General features: G+C 42.3%; 1 long non-coding RNA gene across 1 annotated transcript; it reads left to right on the top strand.

The window, feature by feature from the left end:
• Positions 1 to 4241: 4241 nt before the first annotated feature.
• LOC308480413 lies at positions 4242 to 10083 on the top strand. Its single transcript, XR_013988090.1, has 3 exons — positions 4242 to 4382; positions 7645 to 7802; positions 8698 to 10083. It is a non-coding gene; the product is annotated as an uncharacterized lncRNA (long non-coding RNA).
• Positions 10084 to 14261: the final 4178 nt, after the last annotated feature.

Below are 14261 nucleotides of genomic sequence, written 5' to 3'. Positions count from 1 at the left end.
GCCAGTGTGGTGTAGTGGTTAAGAGCGGTAGGCTTGTAATCTGGGGAACCGGGTTCGCGTCTCCGCTCCTCCACATGCAGCTGCTGGGTGACCTTGGGCCAGTCACACTTCTCTGAAGTCTCTCAGCCTCACTCACCTCACAGAGTGTTTGTTGTGGGGGAGGAAGGGAAAGGAGAATGTTAGCCGCTTTGAGACTCCTTAAAGGGAGTGAAAGGCGGGATATCAAATCCAAACTCCTCTTCTTCTTCTTTTTCTGCCCGTCTACAGGGTAAACCTTAGGGTGAGCCCGATGATATACATCAAATTGGGGCACCCCCAGGGTCCCTGGTGGGGTCATGGCATGGACCTAACCCATGCTGATGCTTTGGAAAGAATCCACACCCCCGGATCCCTTTAACAGGATACCCTTGTCGAGGAGGGGCAGGCGGAGGCTACAACCTCCCCTCCCATCACAAAGGCAATCTGGCGAGGAGCTGAAAAGGAGGCAGCCCCCTGGTCATGCCACAGTTTAAACATCCTGTGGCTATGCCCCTTGGATGCCCTGATTGTTTGGCTGGGGGGGCGGTGGCGTGACACCGCAGGGAATCTCAGTGACATGGGCAAGCCAACCTCTGCCCCCAATCCGGGTCACTGGGGGTCCCGGATGCCAGTCTGCAACACCCCCCCCCCCAGGGAAGGGGAGTGGACCTGCCAGAAAGTTCTTCCTGGTTTTGTTTCTGGCCCCACCAAGCAGGGGAGGATTGGGGGCAGTGTGAGTGGTGTGGGGATATGCAGAGGGAGGGGATGAGCCCTGTTGTACTGGTGGAAGTCCTTTCATGGGCTTGTGCTGGTGGGGCCAGTTAGCTGGATCCCACCCAATGTCTGCATAATAGACTGTAATACTGAATAAACTATCCCAAGGTGACTACATCCATCCATGATATCTGATATACAAGACAGGCATTAAATATTTTGTATGTCCCTACAGTTATCCTAATGAAAAACAAACCTCACATGTAATATATTTTTTTGTGGGCACATCCATGCTACAATGCCCCCCCTCCCCTGGGGAATCTGTGGTGTGTGAATTGACATTTACAATCAATAAAGTCAGTGTTCTTCAGTATCAAGGCCATACAACAGCTGCCACCATACTATTAGATATCATATGGTATTTCACTAAAAAGAAAAAAAAAGTTTTTATGTTATTCTAGAAATAGTTAATTGCAGCAAAAAGGAACTACCTTCCTTTCTGAAATAATTCCTGTGAAAAATATTGTAGTTATTCTCCAGCACGTTCCTGACTTTTGGGTTGTTTCCCACCCTGCTTTTTAACCTTCGCCAACAAATATTGTTGTATCATGAAGACAGCAAATCCAAACAATTACATATGTAGTCCAAAGGCATACCCGAGAAAAATCAATATTTGACATCTTTGCAACTCCTTCTTCAGAACAGCGTTCAATAGCCTTTATTCATTATACACTTATATCTCTTTCAGATTTGCCTTTGTCACTAGAAACCCATTTTTTCTCTCCTTTGACTTCCACATAACTTCTTTGCCCTGTACTTTTACAGATGCCTTCTGGCTATAAATACTAATGAAATCTCTTTGCTTAATTCAATTTTGCTGGTACACTTACAGTTATGACCTAACTTTCCCACGAGAGAGACTGATTGAACATTCCAATACCTTATGGATGGGAGCAAACATTCTACAGAACTGGACTGACAATTTCCATAATTATAGAATTCACAGCCTAATGACCTTAAAAAACAATAAAAAGATCTCTTGTTAATTCCATTTCTGTTACTGACATTCAAGATATTTCATTTTTCACAGGACAACAAATTTACTTTTTACTTTCAAAAGAGCACTCTATCCTTTTACCCTAGATTAAATTTTCTGAATGTTGAAGGATTTCATTGAATATTTAGCATTTCTTTGTCTTTTAAAAGTTAGAATATTTATGATCCTTAGAATGCGTTTGACTGATTTATAGCAATCAATTATAAGAGTGCGTTTTCAAATAGCCCCTTTAAAAATGAAGAATAGAATAATTAAAAAGATCAGAAGTCCTCCTTTGCATATAATTATTTCATTATGTCATTACAGAGCAGAAATTGTTTTTGCTGACTGTGAACTATTTTAATTGAGCAAAAGCTGTAGTAATATACAGTAGCAAGCAGTTCTTTTTGAGAATTAAGATCACTAATTGCTTAATTTTTTATGCGGCACAGCTATCCACATTGCATATAAACCTAATGGCTAGGTTCCTTTCCCATGGTATAGACAGACTCAAAGCATAACCTTGCAGTACAGTTAATTGATTTCTTGAACAGGTTTATTGCTTTATTAAACATTCGTTTGGGTGATGATTCACAGTGTATCCACCACAGAGAGCAATCTATGACTACCACCCAAGCACAACATCCTCTCCCCTTGTTATATATAACACAATGGTAAAATTTCCAGATTGTAAACAGACTTCTGGGGTAGTACCTTACTTGTCTCTATGGACATTGTAACAAAATAACAGTATCCTATTAACACACCTAGTATCTAATCTAATCTAATCTAATCTAATCTAATCTAATCTAATAATCTAATTTAATCTAGTCTATCCAATTAGTGGTACAGATGACTGAGTTATCCATAGCCATTACAAGACCAGGATCCGAAAGGTAAGTACAGTAAATGCAAGGTCAGGCTTGGCCGCAAGCTTATCCCATCTTTGCACCTGAGAGATCTGCATCTTGAAACACCAAGTTTAAAGGTCGAACTTCTTGGTAACACCTGAATCCAGGCACAATTCATCCATCCAAAAAGGAAGGAACTGGGGATGGTGCGGAGCAGGAGCGCCAACTTGACCCCTTGACCATGGGTTCCCGGGGCCGAGGGTGCCATGCAGAATGCATGGCTCAGGCACCAAAATTTGATGGTACCCGGTCCCTTCATGGGGAATTTTGTGGGTGCTTGGGCACCCAGGGACCCAGGCAGTTGGCTTAAGCAAGCCTAGGATACAGGTGGGCAGGATTTTAGGGAATGTACGTATATCCATGGGAGAAGACAGAAGTGCCTGACGTGCTCTGGTCCATGGGGTCACGAAGAGTCGGACACAACTAAATGACTAAACAACAACAACAACAATATCCATGGGACAGCATTTTTGCGAAACCATAGGGTTATGCATGCAAGCAGGCCAGGTCAACATCAGCACCTGCCATCCTTAGGCAACTGCTGGAGCTCCAGAGGCCTGGCAGGGCCTACTACTGGTACTTGTTGTGAGTCCTGCTGTAAACATTCCCCCCCCCCCCATCCGAGTAACACTAGTAGGCCAGTCTAGGTGGCTTCTCACAAAGCCACGGATGTAGTGCTGCTGTGGGGCATTGTGGGAAATTTAAATGGCATCTAGATCTGCCCATCTGCTGCTGTTTGGAGCACTGCCACCTTTGCCTCCAATGCTCACCATCACCATCTGGTAAGCCTTCCAGTGCCCGCTGATAGAACGGGGAGATCCAGTATGGGGCTCTTTGCTCAGAACCCCTTCAAACTTGCACTGCAAGTAGGTATAACTGAAATCACTGCAATTTCACGTGGACTCTTATCTCCACTATGTCTATTCCCGTCCATCACCTTATGCCCAGTGTGATGTGACCCTCTAGATGTTGATGGACTCCAGATCCCATCAGTCTCAGCCAGTATGGCTCATAGTCAAGGATGATGGGAGCTGGAGGTCTACAGCTCCCCTGCTCCTGTTTTATACCATAGAACATGAGAACCTGACTTGACCTCATGTCAAGTGATAGAACTCGAGACTGACCCACATCACTGACCTTTGGTCTACTAGAATGCTGGGATTTGCTTAGTCTGATGAGTGAATTCTAGGCAATGGGCTGTGTTGACTGAGCGCCATGTCAGGCGGAAGCTCACTTCTACCTCTTCTTTTTGCTTTTCCTGCAAGGCGCTGCAGGCTGTTGGTCTTGGAATCCTGCAAGGCATGTGGAGCCTCAGTTATACTCCAGTCTAATCTTTTGTGGTGCTAACCCCCCATTCCTGCCACCAGCAAACAATCCAGCCTTTCAGAAACTTTGGCATTTCTGCCTTGGTGTGCACTGCCAGGATTTCATCAGTGGCCAGGATCATCTCTACCAGGACCATTTCCTTGCAAGCTGTCACTCCTGGGACAGCTGTGGCCAGAGAGCCTATTACAAAGAGATTTAGCTGCCATCTGTGGCCTTTGTGCATGCCCAGAGGAAGCTTATTGGTCTCACGTGTGTTCCCTGCTGTCAGTGTTCTCTTCAATAGCCCTGCTGCCTGGCAAGTTTCTCATTCTCTAACTTCCCATTTTTAAAACAACCATGGAAAACAATTGTCACAATTATTTCTTTTAATACTTCAGGTGAGTACTTTCATTTGCTAAAGCACCTTACAATGTTGACCTTGTTTGCACTTCCAACCACTCTTATCATGTCCGCTCTATATGTACCACAGCAAAATAAGGGTGATGTGTGGCGAGTTCATAGCCATGCCAAGAAGTGCGCACCCAGGTTGCAGGGCCAGGCTTAGAAGTCATTAGTCTCAGCCTGCATAATTTTAAAATAAATGACCTCTAGGGCCTGAGCATTATTTTGTCCAAACCAAAGGTCCAATGCTTTCGATTAGTAACAGATATACATCTAAGAAGGACAATAAATACACAATATGTTTTGTGTAAGGATCAGTTATTCAGATGTATAGAAAGGATGTAGAGGAAATCTTGACTTGTGGTAGACTGGACATACAGTCAACCACTGCAAGGGCAGCACAGTACGTGCACTGTACCTCAGTGGTAGATGCAGAAGGTCACAGGTTCAATAATAATAATAATAATAATAATAATAATAATAATTTATTATTTATATCCCACCCATCTGGCTGGGTTTCCCCAGCCACTCTGGGCGGCTTCCAGCAGAATAACAATAATAAAAAAGCAACAACATCAAACATTAAAAACTTCCCTAAACAGGGCTGCCTTCAGGTGTCTTCTAAAAGTCAGATAGTTGTTTATTTCCTTGACATTTGACAGGACAGCGTCCCACTACTGAGAAGGCCCTCTGCCTGGTTCCCTGCAGCTTCACTTCTTGCAGTGAGGGAACTGCCAGAAGGCCCTTGGAGCTGGACCTCAGTGTCTGGGTTGGACGATGGGGTGGAGACGCTCCTTCAGGTATACTGAGCTGAGGCCGTTTAGGGCTTTAAAGGACAGCACCAACACTTTGAATTGTGCTTGGAAAGATACTGGGGGCCAATGTAGGTCTCTGGCAATCTCTGGCATCTCCCAGTAGGACTGGGAAAATGTCCTGCCTCAGAGCTGTTGCTACTAAGTGCAGACAGTACAGAGCTTGATAGGCTAATGTTCTGATTCAGCATTAGGCATCTTCATATTTTCCTGTGTACCCTTATCCCTTCCCACCAAAAGCCAGGCCGAATAACGTCAGTCACTTGTGGGAACTGTGGGCATTATTCTTACTCCAGGTGTAATTTCAGTGGGGGTTGTATTCAACTAACTTCTACCCAGAGCTGAAATCAATAGCCATAACTAAAGTTCATTAATATCAGTGGGACTTATCTGAGTGAAAGGTAGTTGAATGCAACCCAGTGAAACTTGAGCAGACCAACTTTTCAGAGGATTGTGTTTTTAAACCTAACAATACTGTTTTGTTGTTGTTTAGTCGTGTCCGACTCTTTGTGACCCCATGGAACAGAGCACGCCAGGCACTTCTGTCTTCCACTGCCTCCCGCAATTTGGTAAGACTCATGTTTGTAGCTTCGCGAACACTGTCCAACCATCTCGTCCTCTGTCGTCCCCTTCTCCTTGTGCCCTCAATCTTTCCCAGGATCAGGGTCTTTTCCAGGGAGTCTTCTCATCTCATGAGGTGGCCAAAGTACTGGAGCCTCAGCTTCAGGATCTGTCCTTCCAGTGAACACTCAGGGCTGATTTCCTTCAGAATGGATAGGTTTGATCTTCTTGCAGTCCATGGGACTCTCAAGAGTCTCCTCCAGCACCATAATTGGCTGTCTAGTAAAGGAGACCATTTAGTAAAGGGCTAAAGTCATGGTATTCACAATTGGCAGGGTAGATTTTATTGTTTTGGATGGTTCTTTGATGAGGCTGCTGTGTGGTCTCAGCAGAAACAACATCCTTGGAGTGGAGCGGACATTTCTCTCTCTCTCTCTCTCTCTCTCTCTCTCTCTCTCTCTCTCTCTCTCTCCCTCTCTCTCTCTCTCTTTAAAGGAGCGGACATCTCTGAGATATCATTAGCATGAGTAAACCAGTGCTGGGCTCTGCCCTGCAACTGTTGAAGCCTACCGGTTCCTGACTACTAAGCCTCAATGATGTGTGAAAAGAGCAACCGATTAGCAGGTCCTCAGTGGTGTTAGTGTCTGGTATACACTGCTCTGGGGGCACCAGCCTGGCTCATTTTGAATGCAAATGGCTCCCTTCACCTCCGCTTTGTGAAAGCAGGCGGGTGGGCAGATTTCAGGAAGTGTGGCCTTTTTGCATCCCTGTTAGTCAAGTTTATTCTGTGGAGGGATATTTATTTATCAGTCACTTTTTTGCACTCAAATGCCTCTAAGTGACTTCCACAGGAAAAACAAAGGAACAAAGACATTAAAAGCATATGAAAACAGCAAGAAACAACATCCACACTAAAATACTCACCAGACAATGTACTGTATTTAAAAGGAGCTAGTCCTACCCATCCCACTTGAAGGACACAAGTCCATCTCCACTGGAAGAAGGGAAAAGAGTTTGGGCACAATACATACTGATATAAAAAGCTTGGAAATACTGTCTGGTTTTTTCAGGTGCAAATTAAATATTATTCATCATTTCTAATATCAACATGCATAATGTGTAAAGTGCATTATAACCTGTCTCTTCAAAATAATCTGTGAGGGAATAAATTATTGCTCAGCTTTTATAAAATGAGAGATTGAGGCTGAAAGACTGTTTGTCTCCTTAGACTAATCAGTCCATGGCTGAACAAAATGTTAAAAGCCAAGCTTCCCTTTTTGACTTTATTCAGGGATATCGTGTGGAGTCTCTAATTAGCAGGGGTGAGGTGTTTATCTACTGAGGAGAAATAAATTCAGCCCCAGTAAAGAGGTGCTAAATAATGGTGCCAATAGCTGTTCTGATCAGAGAATGACTAATGCCCTTGTCTGAACTTAAATGGATGACCCTCTGCAGGAACCAGGGTGGGGGGATGCCCCAAAGGCTAAAATGTCCCAGTCGCCATCCCATATTGTTTGAAAACTATCCAAGAAAGTAAGAGTTTTTTTAAAAAAAATATTGGGCAACAAAAACTGCTTTAAAAATTATTGACATCTTCAGTTCTGTGCATATAGTACAGTTCTGTATCTTAGGATATAAAGTGAAGATTTGTTATAAAGACATTATTTAAAATACTGGGGGAAAGCATAATGTCACTGAGTACTAATAAAAATGAGAATGATTGAGATGAGAATCTCATACTTCCCGGGTGCTGAGAAACTTTGGGTGATTTATATCACACCTTACCTATGCCCTTATTATTTGCCACTGCACCTTGGTGTAAAAGACTCTTTGTGTGTGCTTCCACTTTATTTACACAATGAATTTCTTACTCCTCTTTTCTCAGCTGCAGTGAAATCTGGGCGTTCCAAAGACCACCGGGATTCATGGTTCTCCACATGAGTAAAATCCATGATTCTGCATTTTCCTCAAGCCACTTGTGTTTCTATGTAATGTGTGAACCTTCATTGAACAACTTTCCTATCCACAAGACGCCAGTTACTGGTGAATATCAAGCTATCAGCTGGGAACAACTAGGCCAAGGAAATCACTGTTGAAGAATTGTGTCTTAAATCCCCTGTGACTTAGGAGAATGTTTGACATGGTGTTGAAGATCCATGATGAGGATCTATCATGTCTTTGAAAGAAAAATAAATAGCAGGGAAGGTGAGGCGTGCAGTTCAAATTATGACAGTGAGTGGTACAGGGTGAGGGGTAAACCTGCTTTCCCAATTAAAATTTGCTATTTGTTCCGTGTGGGGGGATGATGACGATGACGACAGTGACTTCAAATTATCCATATGAAGTTTTCCCTTCCCCAGTAAATAGCAGCAGTGGAAGTGATTTTAAGTGCGGAACAACCTCCTGCCCCAGTGTAGTTTAGTATTTAGAGCGTTATTCTAGAAGTAGGGAAACCTGAGTCCACTTCCCCAGTCAGTTGCAAATCACAAGTACAACCTTAGCCAGCCATGACCTGTCTCTGTCTTCCTCACAAGGTTGTTGTGTGAATAAGATGTGGGTACGGAAAGTAAAAAAAATCATAGAATGAACATCTTACAAAGGAAAAGAAAATATCCTTTTTATAACAACATTTATGTGGGCCAAGCAATTGGTTGTAAAAATAAGAAGCAATCTGTATCCTTACTATGGAGTGTGAAATTGCAGAAACAAATCCTTTCAAAGTTACTAGTTTGTGCACTTTGTTGCAAAAAAGAAAAAAAAAGAGAGAGGCTCTGTTGGAGAAATGTTTTATGCAACTAGTTTTTAATATTTAAATATATTTTACAGTGACAGTTTTATTACATAACCAACCAGGGGTTGGGAAAGGGGGGTGTTGTTTGATTATGTTGAGATGATACTCTATTATCTTATGATACAAGCTGTATCTTTTTTATAACAGAAAATGGAAACAACGGCGTCCTTGACCTTCAGAAGAAATTGACTTGCCTAGCTTAACTATTCAAACAAACAACTGTATACTGTCTGCAATGCCGATGATGATCTTGATTTACTGTAAATGGGGTGACTTTAATGAACTAAATTACGTTATTGAAATGCATTTAGTGAATGATTCCACCATTCTCTCCAAAGCATTCTTTCTATGCTAAAGTGTGCCGTAAATGATATGATATGGAACATATGTGCTGTATTCATAATTTAACTGTTCTAGGGTATGCCTACTTAGGATGCTGTGAAGAACGAGTCTTTATTTACCTGCTGAAATGAAAGTGATTTTTCAGGAAATTTCTGTGACTCCCTGACCTTGACAGAATTACGGTTTTCACATGGATGAGCCGTTGGAATGATTTACAAAAAAACAAAACCTGAATGGCATAAACAGAGAGTATCCCTTAGCATCAGTCACATACTCTGTATCTTGACTCCCTCCTCGCTGTCTCCATTGAACTAACATTTTGTAACACTGCTACAGAAATAATTTGCTTTTAACGATGGTCATCTTTGTCTGTCGTCCACGGTTGGGAGGGGGGAATCTGTGCCCCTCCAAATATTGTTGGTCTGCAGCTCCCAATATCATTGACCATTCTGGGAGAGCGTGAGGTTGTTGTGAGAACATCTGGATGACAACATCTGGAGGGACACATGTTTCCCACTCCTGCTCTAAGAACTGGGATGCTGAGTCATATACAGAGCAAGTAAATACACATATTTATTCAGAGGGCAGTACCAGCCACTGAGCTTAATGAGTTCAATGTTTTTAAAATATTAGACTTAATATTTTGGAATTCAGCCTTTATGACTCCCAAATCCTTTCTTTACCATTGTGGATCCATTTGAATAACATGGAGAGGCATGGGCAACTTCTTATTTTTTTCTACTGGAAATCAATCCCATTTTCTATTGGGCAATTAACTGAACCAATGTAGGTGATATAGCTTTAAAGATTACTGTCTTAAAAGTTATTGCAGCTACCTTGGTTCAATTAACTGCCCAATAAGGAGGTGTGAGGGAAAACCTTTCCATAGATGGACTGGATGTGGTCCAAATTGGAAGTCATATGGTTCTGGCAACTTTCAGAAATACTTCCTTATTCTTTTCTGCAGTGGTTCTTGTGGAATTCTCTCCCCAGGGAGGCTTGCTGGGCGCCTTCATTGTACATCTTTAGGCACCAGGCAAAAACTTCCCTCTTCAACCAGGCCTTTGGCTGATTAACATTCAATGTCCTTTTCCATGTGTTTGTGGAAGGGGGTGTTATGGGTTTGCTATGTTCTTGTTCTTGTTTTTATTATGTACTTGGTGTTTTTATTTTCTGTTTCTATGCTGTGAACTGCCCTGAGATCTATGGATCTACGCATTTAATAAATAATAGTAATAATAAATAAAATTATTTTCCTGGTGTGGATTAACATGCTCCTTGCAATCTGACATTATAGATGTCTAAGGAAGATAGCTGTAATGGCCAATTAGACATTGGTAAACCTACATGGAGCCTCCAGGTGTAGAACAAGTATACCTTTGAATACTAGAAGTTGGATTACTTCTTTGTGCCTTGCTTATGACCCCTTCTGGAGGCATTTGACTTTCTGATGCTGGAAACAGAATATTAGCTAAATGGAGATTGATCTGATCCCAGAAGAAATTTATTATGTTCTTAAGTGTCAGTAATACACAAAGGAAAGCCCTGTTGCCCGTCAACTGACAGTAGCAGAAGTCCATGTTTCCATAGCAGTTGCTACCATTCAATATGTTGACTAAGATTTTGTAAAAGCAAGAATCTCTTCTTTTTTTAAAGAAGCAGCTTTTGGATAGTTGCTGTGCAGCTTATCGCCAGCCAGATCCTGCCCCAGAAATGTCAGTCCCTGCTTGGAGCAGACAGAATAAGCATAATTAGAGATACGCTGGCAGGATATTTTAACACTGATGGTGACAATGTTTAAATTTTTAATCAGGCATGTAACATAAAAAGCACATCACGTGAAACGGGCAAAGAAAATGGGCAAATACCGATGGGCTGTTTGACACTTTATTTCGCTGATGGAAACGAACGTCGATAAACATTATTTATCATAAATGACAGAAGAGGAGGTGAGTTACTAATAAAACCTACATAGTGAAAATGGTGATTCTCAGAAACAGTGCTTCTGTTAAGGCAGTTTTGTGCAAATCAGCAAAGGGGGAAGCTTTTTCATGCTACTATAATATGTATGTAGAAGATGTATTCAAGTGAGAGAGAAACATGTACATGTACTCTCTGTACACCTGCTGAAATCAATGGATTTAAGTTAGGCATGTCTGAGAATGACTTTGTTGGATTCAGCCCTCAGCTCAGATAGCTCAGTTGGTTAGAGCGTGGTGTTGATAACACCAAGGTTGCAGGTTCAATCCCTGTGTTGGACAGCTGCATATGCTTGCATCAGGCAAAAGCAAACTCAGCTCTCCAGATGTTTTTGGACTACAACTCCCATCATCCCTAACTAACAGGACCAGTGGTCAGGGATGATGGGAATTGTAGTCTCAAAACATCTGGAGGGCCGAGTTTGCCTATGCCTGGACTAGATGATTCTCAGGGTCCCTTCCAACTTTATGATTCTGCTCTTCTAGAAGTCTACTCAGAAGTAAGCTACACTGAGTTCAATGAGACTTACTCCCAGGTAAGCAAGTAAAGGATTGCAATTTATTCTTCCCCACCCCTTTTAATGCTCCAGCCAAATTCTGTACCCAAAAGCTTTAATCACTTCCTGAGATTAGGCCAAATTGCCTAATCTAGATGTAATGGTGAATGTGCCTTTGCTTCTTTAATAAACAGAGCTTGGAATAATAAATATATCCAAGTTGGCTTACTGAACAAGAAGATGCTACTTAAAGTAAGGGCAGCAGCATGATTACAAGAGAAGAAAGAATCAAGTAAAGGCAGAGCATATTTGGGGAAAACTACAACTCCCACCAGCCACAGCCAGAATAGCAAATGGCCAGGGATGGTGGGAGTTGTAGTCCAAAACATATGGAGGGCACTAGGTTGGGAAAAGCTGTCCTAAGGTTGCAATCCAGTGCCCATTTCCCTGAAAGTATATCTCACTGAAGTCAGTAGGACTTCAGAATCAACAGTGCAAATCAGTGATGGGGAGCCTATAACCCTGTAGTTGTTGCTAGAGGACAGTTCCTGTAATCCTTGACAATTATCTATGTTGGCCAGCATTGGTGGTAGCTTGAGTCTAACAGCATCTAGAGGCCCTGCTGTAATCCTTTAGTAGACATTGACATCTCACCAAATCCAGGAGCATCAGTGGATTTCGTGAACACAGTTGTAGGCTGAATTAAGAACTAACAGATCAAAGTTTAAACTAGACAAGGCAGATATGATGATAGTAGACTCACCTCAAACAGATGGGACTGTAATTTTGCCTGGTCACGATGTATTAGAAGATTCACAGTTTTGCAGAAATCTGTACTCTTTGGTGGTGGTTGAATTTCAAAGTACCTTTTACCAGATTACCGGTATCTGACTGTGGTCACTCCCCTTGAAAAGAATGATTTGGCTTCAGTCACCCATGTTTATGTGTACTGTTGCAATGGCACTACATGACGCAACCTTTGAAGACGGTTCGGAAGCTGCAGCTTGTGACTGACAGGATTAAGTTCAGAGAGCATATTTTTCCTTTTCTGCTTTATTGGATTTGGTGAAATGCAGCAGACTGTAACATTGGTAGAGAATTACCACCTGAATTTCCCTACTCCCATACAAACCTGCCCGATCTTGAGATAGGCCTGTGAAGCCTTGCTCTCTAGTCTGTTCATATGTAAGATCTTGCAGATGGAAGCGAGAGACGGGGCTTTTTCGGTGGTTGCACCACAATCATGCCACTTCTTTCCAGTGAAGATTCACCAGGCTCCATTCATTAGACATTAAGTGTGATGAAAACATGTGAGGGGGTGCAGTGATGAGGTAGCCCTCATGCATAGTTGTTCACATTGAACTTAACTCAAGGAGGGTAAAGGTGTGCAACAGATAGTCTCCTGTACTGGTGGAGGCTCTCCCCCTGGTTCAGAACCCTGGAAAATCAGGGTTCTAAAACATATGGAGAGTCTCCATGAGGGTAGGAGTGTGATGGAAAAAAATGATTGGTAGGGTGAAGCTAGTGTGCTTATCCCTGTTATCCCTCTCATGTGTTTTCATAACACTTAATAATAATCTCTGAACAGGACTTCTCTCTTCCCATCTTTTGATGGATGGTAACACTTTTAAAAATTTAGGCTAGCTTTTAATCAGTAGCCTGTTTTATGATGCTTGTGATGAAGTTTTAGTACCGCTGCCTCTTGATAGTTCACTACTGATGTCTTTCTATTGTTGCTCTCTTTAAATGATGCATTTTTAAATTGTTGTTTATTATGTGGTAATGTCTTTTTTTTAATTGTAAGCTGTTTGGTTATTATTTCAATGCACAAAACTGTCTCCAGAGAGACACAGGGATGGTGAACATCTTTTGAAGTCTTGGAGTTCCACATTCCACAGCCCTGCATCTTTATATGAGGAAAAGGTTTTGAATCTTATGACTGTGTGATGTTAGAACCGAAGATTTCTGGAGGGCCAGTTTTAGATGCTCTAACTTGTTTTTGATGGCATTGAGAGGGATTGCTCTGGTTTCTTCAAAGAAACCACTTAGCATCACCATCAACTATTGTGATCAGGAGATTCAGGATTACATTGCCCTTCTTCCCTAAGGGAAAGTTCAAAATTTTGCTTCTCTTACACTTATGAACCTCTGAGTTATCATCGTACCTTCCTTACCATTAAATTGTGGTAGCTACATAATTTTCCTCCAAATTGTCTAAGGTTCCCAAGAAGAATACCAGCTCTCCCCTACACTGGGATAAGATTTTTAATTTTAATTGTGACCTCAACAGACTGCTTTGGAAGCTCATAATTTAAACACAAATTAACAAAGCAACCTGATGCATATATGCTCAAAAGTAGGTGCCATTCCGTTCAATAAGAACTTACTTCCAAGTACAGTAAAGGTAAAGCGACCCCTGACCATTAGGTCCAGTCGTGGCCGACTCTGGGATTGCGGCGCTCATCTCGCTTTATTGGCCGAGGGAGCCGACGTACAGCTTCCGGGTCATGTGGCCAGCATGACTAAGCTGCTTCTGGCAAACCAGAGCAGCGCACGGAAACGCCGTTTACCTTCCCGCTGGAGCGGTACCTATTTATCTACTTGCACTTTGACGTGCTTTTGAACTGCTAGGTTGGCAGGAGCTGGGACCGAGCAACGGGAGCTCACCCCGTCACGGGGATTCGAACCGAACCACCGACCTTCTGATCGGCAAATCCTAGGCTCTGTGGTTTAACCCACAGCGCCACCTGCGTCCCTTCCAAGTACAGTAATTATATATAAATTTCCATGCTATGGCTGCAATCCTATACAATTACCTGTGAATAAGACCCATTGATTTCAATGGGGTTTATTATTTCTGAGTAGACATATTTAGGCTTCTCTGTAAATAACA

This window comes from Podarcis pityusensis (genome assembly GCF_964106645.2).
Source record: "Podarcis pityusensis genome assembly, chromosome: 6".
Classification (NCBI taxonomy): Eukaryota; Metazoa; Chordata; class Lepidosauria; order Squamata; family Lacertidae; genus Podarcis; species Podarcis pityusensis.
This window is presented reverse-complemented; position numbering and strand designations above follow the sequence as displayed.